Source organism: Malaya genurostris, chromosome 3 (assembly GCF_030247185.1).
Source record: "Malaya genurostris strain Urasoe2022 chromosome 3, Malgen_1.1, whole genome shotgun sequence".
Lineage (NCBI taxonomy): Eukaryota > Metazoa > Arthropoda > Insecta > Diptera > Culicidae > Malaya > Malaya genurostris.
This window is the reverse complement of record NC_080572.1, coordinates 91700603-91713807: the sequence shown is the minus strand read 5'-3', so window position 1 is coordinate 91713807 and position 13205 is coordinate 91700603. Positions and strand designations below refer to the sequence as shown.

The window sequence follows — 13205 nt, the reverse complement described above, 5'->3', positions numbered from 1 at the left end:
ACTATTAGACTGTTGTCCATATGATATTTCGAAGCATACTGACTCGGTTTTTTTATACACGAATATGAGGATTTTATTACACTACATGTGTTATTTGTGTCAAATTTAAGAACCTTTGATACACTGATGATTACCGTATATAACAGTCGAAATACTTATCTGGCTAGTATCGTTTGTTATACTTAGTCAAAGTGTAGTGACGAGGCAGTGAAATAGCATAATTGAATACTGACTACAAAATGCAAAGTTCAAACGTTATTTACCGTTCAGACCATTTCTACCTTATCGCCGTCGGATTTGAAGCACAGTTTTCGCATGAAACATGGAAAACTGAATCTATATATCATAATCAATCTGACAATTATAACGAACGGTCAGGTGAAGAAATGCTAAAGAGAGAGGATCATCTTCATAATAAAAAAAGCGATAATTAATGGTTCGAATGATCATTTTCACGCACATTACAAAATATGAACTGCCAACGATAACGCTGAAAAAAGCCAATCGCGATAACATACAGCAAAACGAACTCAGCTGCTCGCGTGCTCCTGCTCCATATCCGTACATACTTCAACAAACATCACTACATACGGAACGTGTCCATATAAACTGATAAGACCAATTTCCGCTGAAGTCACAACGAATAGTTCAAGTGCCACTACTGTTGCTTCATTCCGACTGTTCGCCATTCCAGTAGAATACACTTTTCATTGTACTTACTGTTACGCAGTCAAGCAAACTAATAGCAATCACGTCACTTTCAAACCTCGGAATTGCTTAAGCCTCCGTTATGGTCTGAATATGGTCAGTCTAGACATACAAACGATCGGCTTATTACTTGCTTACTGTACTGACTAGATCCAAGATTAATGAGTGTAGATTTTGTTGGTGGCAGTATTCTTCGTAGCGTTGATAGCCGGCACCGGTTACCAAACTCATCAAAATGTTCGTTCGTAACAAATAACTATCCTCGGTCCGTTTGCGTACAACCCTGCTTACGACATTTCGCCCTACCATAAACAACCAAGCACGCGAACACTCGCCGCTCATTCTGGAAACGCAATTAACCCCATTTTCACCCGCTGCTGGTTCCGATTGATTTTCGTTATCAATCACGAAATCAACGCTATACACTGGTGAGCTCTTCTGGTTCACCAACACCATCATGTTTTAAATAGAATATATTTATTGAAGTATAACGTTTGATATGGATACTAATGGTAGCATTATAACTGAAACCTATTTCAAAAACGTTTTGTTTCGGAATGAGCTGATTCCAACAATCGCTGTTGAGCTCTTGATAATCTCACTTAAATATATAGCAAACGATTTCAATACAAGAAACAATGCTGCGCTCCCACGCTCGTGGGCCATAACGGAAGTTCAAACCTCTTGAAGTTCAAACCCTTTTCGGTTGACATTCTCCGCATTCTCATGTAAAAACTCAACGCCATATCGTTAAAAGCAAACAAAATTTTCCGCTGTTCCACTTGAATGTTGCGTCGGGTTACATTTCTCACTGGTAATAGACATTTCTTCTTTTCCAGTTTTCAAGGACGTGCAGAGCACTTATTTCAGCTGTTAACCTTATGAATCTACTTTTCAATCGTCGGCTTGAAGCTTCTTGATTTCTGGTTCCACATTGATCGTGCATCAAAATTTGATACCACATTTTTTTACTACGCTCAACTACCGCGGCTATTCTTTCGACATAAGTAACCTCTTATCTTCCAATTTATCAACACATTTTTGTTCACCCATATCTTTATTCAATCTAATTTATCTATTCGCACTTGTCTGGAAGCAGATATCACCGCCCTATGTTTCGACGTTGTAATCTGAACCAACAACTAAAAAAAATACGAACAAAGTAAATCACTCCCGTTTGGATCAGCTTGCTTGCGCAAAGTCAACTGAACGTAACACATTGCCCTGGATTTTCCTCTACAGTACAGCACTGGACCTTGAAGGAATTTTCACCCCAAACGGCACGGTGAGCAATTATAATAGCACAAAAATAATAACCACGAGTCAAACCAAACCGAAATAATACCATACACCATGCTAAATCGGCAAACTGATAGGGTTTGACTCGTTGTTTGGGTAACAACAATAATTTCTTTGCTCACACTTGTACGAACCAACACTAGAACAGCGGATGGTGGTAACAAACAAATAACACAAAACTCTGAAATCAAAAACAAGACGAACAACCTATTGCGATACGGTTGCAACGGCGAAACTGCGATCGAACGCGCGCGCATACAACACGCGAGTCAAGATACTACTGCCGAACGTTGTGTTGCGAAGGAACCGCGAACTCAAGGCTGGAAAATGCTCCCACTCTCGATCGACTGTAGAGTGTGTAGCTCAATGACTATCTCGCGGCTACTAAAGACGGCACTCGTGAGTTTTTACTCACGCTGGCTCGGTTCAAACCAAACTAAAACTAACGTCCATCAGCACTCATAAATAAGAGGGGTTTAGTGAAACTGGGAGAAATTGAGTTGGTCTTTCTTCCCGTATGTGAGAGTGTTGGTTCTCACTGTGGTAAACTACGCGAAAGGGGTTGCTTCAAGTTTGATTAATTGACAAGAATTATTGCACATAATTTAGCAAACATGGTTTTGTAACGTGTTGCCGTGACAACAATGTTACATTAGCAAATGTGTTTAATTTTACGTATGTTTCGATCTAATTTGAGACCTCAACTACAGAATAATCCATTTGAAGTTTCAGTATGAAGACCATACTATGTTCGTAAAACTGTACGAACATAGTATGGTCTTCATACTGAAACTTCAAATGGATTATTCTGTAGTTGAGGTCTCAAATTAGATCGAAACATACGTCATATTTACAATTAGGTTTCAAAATGGTTTGCACTTTCAGAGCTTGACTAAGTCTAACAGGTTATGTAATTGCTTTATTTCAATTGTATAGCATCCCGATCAACTGAACATAACAGGATTGTATCAAAATTGTATATGATCTTAATATTTATATCTCATTATGTTATAAATATGATTCCAAATCAGAAACAAACATTCAGATTTTATTAAGATTATAGCAAGTCCAGATACTATATAAAGGGCCCTTATATTTCAGGTAAAACTATACTAGAGAATCGCGAAAAAAAAAAGAGTTCAAAAACTTTTGTCGATCTTGTTTTTGACTTTCAACCCGAATAATGCTATGCTTCAATAAAGAGCATTAACAAACATATTTTCCAACATCACATACCTGAAGATGCTTCTAAAAATTGTATTTGATTTTAAAAAGACGGCCAAAATTTTAAATTTGAGGAAGTTACTAAGTAATTCCTACATTAATTGGGTAAAGTTTCTATTCAAATATTATTTTAAATTGAAAATAAATATTTTTCAAGATGTTTTTGGGCTTTTTCTCTTTAAAACAAAGAAGGATTAGGCAAAAGCTTTAAAACTCGAGTCATGAATATTGGAAAAAGTGATATAGCGTTCGACTCAGTTCATTGAATTCTGCAATGTTTCCTTAGAGATGATGCCTGAATTCTTGAACTTTATCGCTTAATTAATGCTTGAATTCTTTAATTTTATCGGTGGCCGATTTTTGTTTCCAAAAAACACACGGAAGTGTTGAAAATTTCAAAACGTCTTCAATAGTGACGCTGCAATAAACGAGAAACAAAATCTTAACTGGCCTCAAACCAAAATCTAAACTCAGCTCAATACATTTTCGATTTCTAGATCTTTTAGTTGCAGATTGAAAATAGCGACTTTAGTTTTACCGGGCCCCGGAAATAGAGAAAAACTTCTTTTTAAACTCGTATAGATTAATGTTTAGTTCTTGCTGAACTTTAAACTATGTTGATCTGATGATTCTTAACGTAGTTGTGGTGGGCCAAGGATATTGATTTTAGGCTTCAGATGAATATAATTCTCTATTTGTGATGTGACAATTTTTTAGAGATGCATATTAGATGCTTATCACTCCCATTCATAAATTCTTAACATCTACTTAGAAGATAACAAGGGTTTTCTAATAAAATATCTGTTTTACTCAACCTTTGCTTGGTATGGTTTATCTTTTGAATCTAAATAAAAAGCTTTGCTAATATTACATTGAAAAATGTTCACTGGTGGCTTTGATGATATCATGGCCTAAAGCAAACTAAAGTAAAATCGAATCACTTTCACAATTTTTGGATTCAAAACCAGTAAAATCGAAATAAGTTGGTTAGGTCATCCAGGTCAAAAAGATCTACGAATTGCAGATATCGTATTAAATTATTGGTATTGGTATTGGTTAAATTGAGTTATAATTTCTGTTATTTTAACTATTAACGTAAGGGGACGGGTATAGCATGATGGGATAGTCGATGCCTTTCACGCAGCCCGCCTGGGTTCGATTCCCAACCCCGCACATAGGGTCAGAAAGATTTTCTGGTCCGAAGAGGCGAATGACCTAAGATGTTAAAGCCTCTATAATTGAAACAAAAAAAAACTGTTTAAGAGACTAAGATTATGACTAATTTAGATAGAAAAAACGAAACAACCCCAGATACAATGTTGTTCTCCCTTGTTGATCAGTATGTAACCTAACAATTTGATACCATACAAGCCCTAACGTTGTGTCTCACACGTTGCCTTATTGTTCATAATAACGAGACATTTACTAATGCACTGTATAAAAATATGAAAAATTTAAAATAGTTGACAGAAATGAGCCATACACATTGCGGCATAACTTAGGTGTTAACAAAACTATGCGACTGAGCAGGAAAACCAAGCATTTTCCATAAACGAAAAGTTTAATCTCAATTTCGCACTAATTTAATCAGAGGTTGAACTCATTTGAATGACTTATTGAGTACGGAAAAAAGCGATCTTATATATTTACATAAAAGGGATTGGAACCTGCATGTGTTGGAATGCATTAACACGCATATACCATGGTAGCTAAGTTGTTAGAGCCCCTTCACGCTAGTGAGAAAACTGCAGGTTCAGGTGCTTCCATTGGGCGATATTTTGACAAAAAAAAATTATCTTACCACTGTTTCATTCATCTATCTTTTCCCTTTCGGTCTCAGTGTTTCATAGGAAAATTTAAAAAAAACCGGTTTCATCTAGAAGTGTAATAATACCTTTCTAATATTTCTCGTGTATAAATTTTCTTCAAAACAATTTTTGTGGTATCCTTCAATGTGGTATTTTTCAAAAAATTTTCGTTTATTTTCGAAAGAAAACGATTTTGTTATTGCATCAACTAACTCACAAACTGAAACAGTATGCAAATGGGTACCAAAAAGACTGCTGGGTAATATATTAGTTTAAAAAAGTTATTTAAGTTTCTATTTGTCGGTTTTGTACGATACACTTTGAGCGATGATTCGTTCAATCCATGCGGTTGGAATTTCTCTCGCCTTACTTTGGCACTGAATGTCACCTTAATACTCGTTCATACCAAACATTTTATTGAATGTCGAAGACAAAACTGGATAAAATTTGTAATATGTCTATAACACTGTAAGACTTTTCATTTGAATCAAAGTTTGTGGAAGACGGTCAAGCCATCTCTGAGAAATCAAAGTGAGTTCCATTTCAAGGTTGTTGGCCACTATTACTGGTACTTTTGGGAGCCGGAATCAGAGAATCACTTTTACCCTAAGTGTGATTATGTGGTAGTCTGCTAAAAAACGAGTATAACCGAGATCTGTTTGAATGACCATCAACTAACTAGACCTAAACATTGAAACGATTCTACTGGTTTATTGCATCACCACTCTGAAAGACGGTTTGAATTTATTAGGACTCATCAACCTATAATTCCGAAACCGGAATTCGGATAAAATGCAACAATAACTTACGAGTGAAAATCGGTTCTCCAAACTTGGAAATTCAATTTGAGTTCCAATTAGGAGTTTCGGCCACCATTTATAGAACTGGAGACCGATATAGACGAAATCGGTTCAATTAGTCATTTCAGGTATAGTTCCAAAGATTTTTTTGCGTATTTTGCATCTTCTTTTCACATGACGGTTTGAAATTTTTGACTCTTATCATCTTCTAATTTCGGAACCAGACGTCGAATCCGTATAAAATTGCACAACAGCCTATGAGATCACGAGACTTTGAATTTAAATGACAATTTGTGAAAAACGGGAGTTGATGGAAATCTAAGTGAGTTCAGGGTGCATTACCGGGTATTAAATTAATTTCATATAGTCACCAACTAACAAGATCTGCAGACTAGAAGAATTTACCAGAATGTATGGAATCGGCCACGTTTCGGTTTCGGAATTAAAGCACCCTGTAGTTCCGGAGCCGGATCTGGGATGTGGATCAGAATCTAGAATGTTCCATATAATTATAAGAGCTTTCATTTGAATCTAATACCGTTTTCGTTTTTGAGCCTACACGCGGGCGACTCTGACTCCGAGTAAAACGAACACGTGGTACGCTCCCTAAATAACAACTCATAAAAAAAGAAAAAAAAACAAACTCGCATGGATGTCGTGGTGCGATCCGATTTTCGAAGCGAAACTATGCGATTGGAGTCCGTTCTAGAGCGACCCCCGGTTGCTAAAACAAACATCTCCAAAGTTGTTTGGGCGACTCTGGGTCAGCTCTCAGGCTGCTCTGATCGATAAACGAAAACAGTATAAGTTTGTGGAAATCTTTTCATCCAACTCTGAGGTTGATGTCCGAGTGAGCACGGAACGCGGACCGAAGCGAAGCGATTGTTTTCGCATCGCATTCACTCTGACAGGTTTGCTTTCATTTATTTTGTTTGTAATATTAACGTGCAATTTGGAACCGGAAATAGAATCTCGAAAAAAAATAAATAGTAGGCTATGAGAATTGAGCCTATCTCCGAAAAAATTGAGTGCATATTTTTTCACATATGCATTCATACATGTAAACATTTAGCGAACTCGACTAACTGAGTCGAGTTCAACTGTAATCCATGAAACTATACTAAATCGTATTTTTTCGGTTTTTAACGATAACAAACTAACTAGAGATTATAAGAAGAGAAAGAATATGAAATTATAGAGCCATAGTACTCGAGGAAGAGCAAGGATGTGAAGAATAAAGTGCGGAAAAGTGAGACGTGACAAGGGTCATTAATGTAAGCAGAAGGCTTCTCGTTTCTAAACTTTTACCTTCTACCAGAGGAGTCGAACTTAGGCATCTTAGCGATACGAGTCATCCGAGTCTCTGATATGTCAGAAAGTAAAGGCAAAGGTCGTTTGCAATTTACTATCCGAACCGGCAAAAGTAAAGTTACGAGAAGTTGTCACATTCTGACCACGACGGTTTCTCACACAATGTGTTTCATTGTTTTCCGCACTTTATTCTTCACATCCTTGCTTTTCCTCGAGTACTATGTCTCTATAAGTTCATATTCTTTCTCTTCTTATAATCTCTAGTTAGTTTGATATCGTTAAGAACCGAAAAAAGTAAAAAATTACTGACTGACCAGAAGTCAGAAAAAAAACTAAATCGTATTTCATTGTACAACCGAAGTGTAATTAATCCATTGAGATTGTCTACTCATTCGTATTGCAATTGTTCGTTTTTAACAATCTGTCTTTTAAGTATGTCACATATGAGTATGTGACAAAACTGTGCATTCTATATTCTCGGAGACGGCTTAACCGATTTTCACAAACCTAGATTCAAAGGTTCTGTGGTTCTATAGTCTACCATTGAATTTTATCCGGATCGAATATTTAATTTAGGATGCACACAAAAAATGAAGCATTAACATTGCTAAACCGATCTTAGATTCGAATTCTAATACCATAAGTTGCTATTGGATTTCACACGAATCCGAATTCCGGATCGGGAATTAAAGGGTAATCTATTTCAAGAGTGAATTTTTAAGCGTTACCTTGTAAAAAAGCAACAAAATTTCTTATACTTAAATAGCAATTTCTCATAGCTTGCAGGACTCGCGAGTTGATGGCCAAGAAAAGAAAGCAGGATTCGCTAGTTTCGCTGAAGGAAACAGTAGTCAAAGACATCAAATTAAAAATTAGTTTAGACCGTCGTTTAAATTGAGTAAAACAAGTAACAAATGTTGAAAACTGTTACAAATTGTAGGTTTCGTTAGTTGAAAAAAAATCCGGCTTTGGCTCTACCGGTTTCCTATTTCGGAAATAAATACAAAAATTCAAAAAGGAAGCATGCATCGAGCTATGTCGACTTCTCGTATCAACGGTTATAAGATAAACGCTTAAAAACAATTTTGCTAAAAAATATTTATTTATTTATTTATTAAAACAAAAATACGATACAATCATGTTTCTTTAGTTGTGAACTATGACTGAATTTCCGCTTGTCAACAGTCAAATTGATACCCTATACAATACTAAGGAAAGAAAAACGTTGAACTTAATGCGATCTCACTCGGGGAACTAAACGCTGCACTCACGAGTTCCGCGTTAGTCTCTTTCGCGTGATATTTGATACTCATGAGTGCATAATCGGTTCTTTTGCAAGTGCCAGCTTGAATTAATTTATTTATAAAGAAAAACCATCCGCTTACTCAGTATATGAGGGCCCTGAATCCGAAAGCAAAAGAATAAATAATAATCTTCGCGTGCCAACAGGCGACCGCAAATTTGAATGCTATAATTTTCATTTGTCCTATAAATGTGTGTGTGTGTGTGTGTGAATAATAAGATGGTAATTGTTTAAAATGTCATTCTCAGACAGTGCTTTGTATCACAAGTGCTGATTATTGTGTACGTGGAAAGTACATTTTAGTTTATTGAAAGTATAGCACATGAGCCCCTACCGTCTCCATCTGTCACTCAACGACTGCGAACATGAACAAGCAACTCTTTTGATGTGCTACGCATAAACACAACCGGATGAATCATAGAGGCAAAACGAAATTAAAATGACACTAGCAACAGCCAGTTAGTAAGCGCTAGTAGACAATCGGCTAATAGAACCCATTCATTTACCGCTTGAATAACGCTCCGGATTCGTAAAAAGAAACGGAAACAGCCAATAAAATCCCCATCATTCAGATCATCTGCGTCACGCGACGTGACATACCTCTACGAGTGCATCGAGAGAGAGAAGTCTGTTGGTGTCACCTTTTTCCAAGCATACATGTCGTAAGGTCGAATATCTCTCCGATCAGCTGAGCTCGATTGTGGAAGATCTTCGTTTGCTACGCATCAATTGCAGTGGAGAATGAATGGGGAGAACACTGATCACACCGGGATGTGGACTTACGAAACAAAAAGCAGAGGAAAGATGTCATTCGGTGTGCACTTAGCTTTTTCAGAAATACGTGACATATGAAATAACAATTCAAATAGGCAAACCAGTGTCGTCTAAAAAGCAAACAGTTCATGAACATGCACGACAATCTGCCGTATATTACAGTTTCAATAGTTTACATACTAACATTTGTCGATTGCTGATCAAACCCGAAGAGCCAAAAGAAATTTTTGTGACTACTTGTCAAAATACGGAAATCATCGAGATTCGATCGATTACCAGCAATGAAACTCGTTTGCATCAGGGTATCGTTAATGGCCTTGGTGATTTACTGATGGCGATCTGGTATTAATTGGTAACGCCTTCAACGTAAAGTTAAAAATAAGCGTCAGCTTGCTTCTACGTAAGCAACGGCAACAGAATCCGCATAGTAATCTATTTAGTTTTAAGCTCTCCACCAGATCAGAGAGAGAAAAAAAAAGATTAGGCAATAAAACACACCAAAATATTTGTTTACGAAACAATTATTTTCGTTCTGCCTAGTCTTGAAAGGTTGATTAACGATGGCGGAATCGAAAGGTGATTAGGAAATTCATTTCAGGCATAGGCTATAAATACAGCAACAGTCAGCCGTAAACAAATCGAAATTGACAATTCGGCACTAGCAAACTATTGACCTAAACCAATCGAAAGTAATTGAATGAACGGAGAGGTGATGAAAATGCCAAAGATCTGTTGAAATAGCGTACCCCGCAGCACCTGACGAATTATTATATTCTAATGAAGATTATATCACATTTTCTGGATACAGCAAGCGCTTGACTGGCAAACAATAAATCTGACAAGTTGCATACTTACTGGAATACAAGAACATACAAGTCTAACTTGTAAACATGCTTGAAAAATGCTTGAAATATTTCCTTGTTTCGTCGAGGTCAGCAGTATTAGTGAAGTAAACAGTTTTTTTTCACTTTTTCGGTGGATTGTTTATCTTGTCGTTAACGTTCGGTAAATTCACTTATTCACAGATTCAACCAAAAAAAAAGTCATTTGTATATCATCACAAGAGAGCTCTACCGCAACGATGACATCATCGATTCGCAGATGCTGATGATAAATGCAAGACATTGAACGTGCCCAACGTTCAAGCAATCATAACATCTCCTTTCCAATGATCTGGCGAATACTGACTACCGAGAGGGGGTAGTGTAGAGAATAACGCACCCTCACTTAAATCATTTGAATGTTTGAATCTTGCTAATGATACTCCTTGTTACGCTGAAAAATTCAGTTTAATAAGTTGTAAAAGATTAAAATTTACATGCTTTTTATGTAAATTTAACTAAATTGCGACGCTCTTTTTCTCCATCTATTAAGACGCAAATTTACATGAGTTGTTTGTATAGTAGAAAGAACAAAAAGTTTACAAACTTTCAGGGGAAATAATTTTTCATATGACTTTCATAATTCACGAACACGAAATTTAACCAACCAATGACTGAATTTAACAAGAATCACTAAAGTCTGTAGCAAACATATATCCGGAAGATATTAAAATTGAATATCTCATCACTAGAACATATAGCAGAATACATTAATCATGTGTTTAATCAGTAATAAAAATATGCCATTCTTCACATATGTCAGTCTCAGAAGACCTACATTCGCAATACATAGGTGTACAGAAGTCCGCCCTTCGGTAATGAGTAGTGCGTTCCACACCATCACACCCAATTAGGTTTCATCATGGCCACATCGAACCACGCAGAATTTTTTTTTGTAATAACAACAGCTAAAAACCGTAACATATTGGCATGGAGGTCGTGAGATTGCTGTGCCCTCCCACAGTGAGAGTGAAAGAAAAGCAACGGATCGTCGCCGCCAGACGCGGATCTACGACTTTCTGTGATCAGATCATTTCGCCACTCATCGTTAGCTCATCCATCTGCTAATCATCACAGGCAATTCGTTCTACCATATTGAGAGAGTGGTATGCTTAAGCGAGCATTAGTTATTGAAATGTTTATGAATGAGTCCATGCCATGTTGCGAATGTCCAGTTTTTCCAGAGCTAATTATATAAATGAAACGGAAGCTTAAAGAAAATATTTGCAGAGTCTGGGTTTGCTTGAAGTTATACTATCTTTATTTTGTTTGTTTTGAGAAAGTCTGGAATGCTTTTGAAACGAGCACTCAAATTTCCGCGCAAGTATCTAAACTTGCCTTCAAAAGTACTATTAGTTCTACACTAATGCACGCTACATCGTTTAATTAGTAAAATTGCATCCTGAATTGCATGTACCGAACCGTAGTGATAAACAGAATGTTACGACTAAATCGCAAATTGGATCGCGAATATTGGACGAAGTTTTCCTGCGTGATAATGGGCAATGAAACTTGTGTGCTGAAAACTTTCGCTTCCTCGCTATTCTAGCCTGATTTGGCATCTTGCCACTACGGCAAAGATGTTTTAGAGTGGTATAAAGCGAATGGAGCACATGTTGTTCCGAAATAGGCGAATCCACCTAACCGTCCGGAGCTGCGACCAATCGTGGAGAAAGAACTCTCTCAATATAAACAACAAGCTACAACTACAGAAAAATTTCGAAAAAGCAGGTTAATTTGTTACAGAGAAGACTGAACAAACCCTAATGGGTGGTGTCAACTCTAAGGTTCGTAGTTTCTTCATGCAGCCTTAAATATAACTGCAATTAGTTTTAAGATTACTAATAATGCTCAATTAAGTTAATCGTTTCTAATACAAATACATGTTTGAGTCAACGTTTTTCGCGGGGAACCCGCAAGGTTGGCAAGCATTTTTCTTTGTATACATACAACTGGTTATTTTTGTAATCCATCGTGGAGCTACAGTTTTGTTTAATTATTGTAAACGTTGTAAATGGATAAGCAATTACGTCACAGAATAAAGTAATTTATTTTAATTTTACTATCAGCTATTTTAAATAATTAACTTTAAAACACTTTTTTTTCATTTATTTTGCATGTTAAAGAAGCTCTCTTGAAAACGGAGATTTCCGCTTCCTTATTTCGTGCGCGGATGAAAAAAGACTATTAGCTGCATAATCTTGAAAATTTATTTATCTATTATTCTTTACAAGAGACTACTACAGTGTCAATTTTATGTACAAATATCGAGGAATTTTTGAGATATGATTGCACAAAGTGAGACATGCTATTTTTGCAGGGGTAAACGGCATGCATTGTAGAGCCTCACGATTTGATACTGGAATAGACAGGGCCGCCGTAAAGGTAGGGGGAAAGGGAGGAATCTCCCTGGGCCCGGACTTTTTCGCGGGGGCCCGTAAATTTGAAGATTCAAAATTGCTTTTTCATTCTACATTACAAATCGAAAATCGAAACATATTTGGCTAGTGAATTATTTTGCTAAAATAATGAATTTAAAAATTTCTTGATTCGATGATATTCCCATGCTCAAAATGTTATTCAATTCTCATGTTTAGTGGCCCATAATATGGCAGTCCCCCGGGCCCGAATTTTCTCTTGGCGGCCCTGGGAATAGAGTATGTTACATATCTTTTGTTTGTTTTTGAGTCCTTTACGAAGAGACGATTTTTTACCTACCTACTTCACATTAACAAAATGGTAAATATTAAAAAAAAAACTTTATAGTTGCACAAATGTTCTTTTCGCTGATAACGTAAACTGAAAATACATTTTACCACTTCATCGAAAAGATACCACGTGAAGGAGATGCTTCTAAGTTTAGTTTTTCAATAAAAGTTGAGATAAAATTTAGACAAATTCGAAATTTTTAAGAATAGTTTGCTCTTTATGAGTATCGACTACATATTCTACGAACATAAGTACTACTGTATAATCTTTTTGTTGTACTGCTGAGTGGCGTGTCAGTTCTGCGTGAACTGATATGCCTCGATGAGTCGAAAACGAAATGTAAAAAACTGTTTTAACCATACCTCTCATATTTTCAGAAATATTAGGA

General features: G+C 36.5%; 1 protein-coding gene across 18 annotated transcripts in view; it reads right to left on the bottom strand.

Annotated features, from left to right (window-relative positions):
• The window catches only part of LOC131437563 (rab11 family-interacting protein 4B), a 240356-nt gene that overhangs the window by 88595 nt on the left and 138556 nt on the right, over positions 1 to 13205 (bottom strand). The window contains exon 1 of one of the 18 annotated variants that reach the window (XM_058606993.1): positions 2215 to 2368. The exons of 14 other annotated variants lie outside the window; for them this stretch is intronic. The gene's annotated coding sequence lies outside the window, so the exon portion shown is untranslated. Of the gene's footprint in view, positions 1 to 2129; positions 2369 to 13205 lie in introns of those variants that run through there. 3 more of the 18 variants (XM_058606991.1, XM_058606992.1, XM_058606995.1) reach the window with 3 other exon arrangements.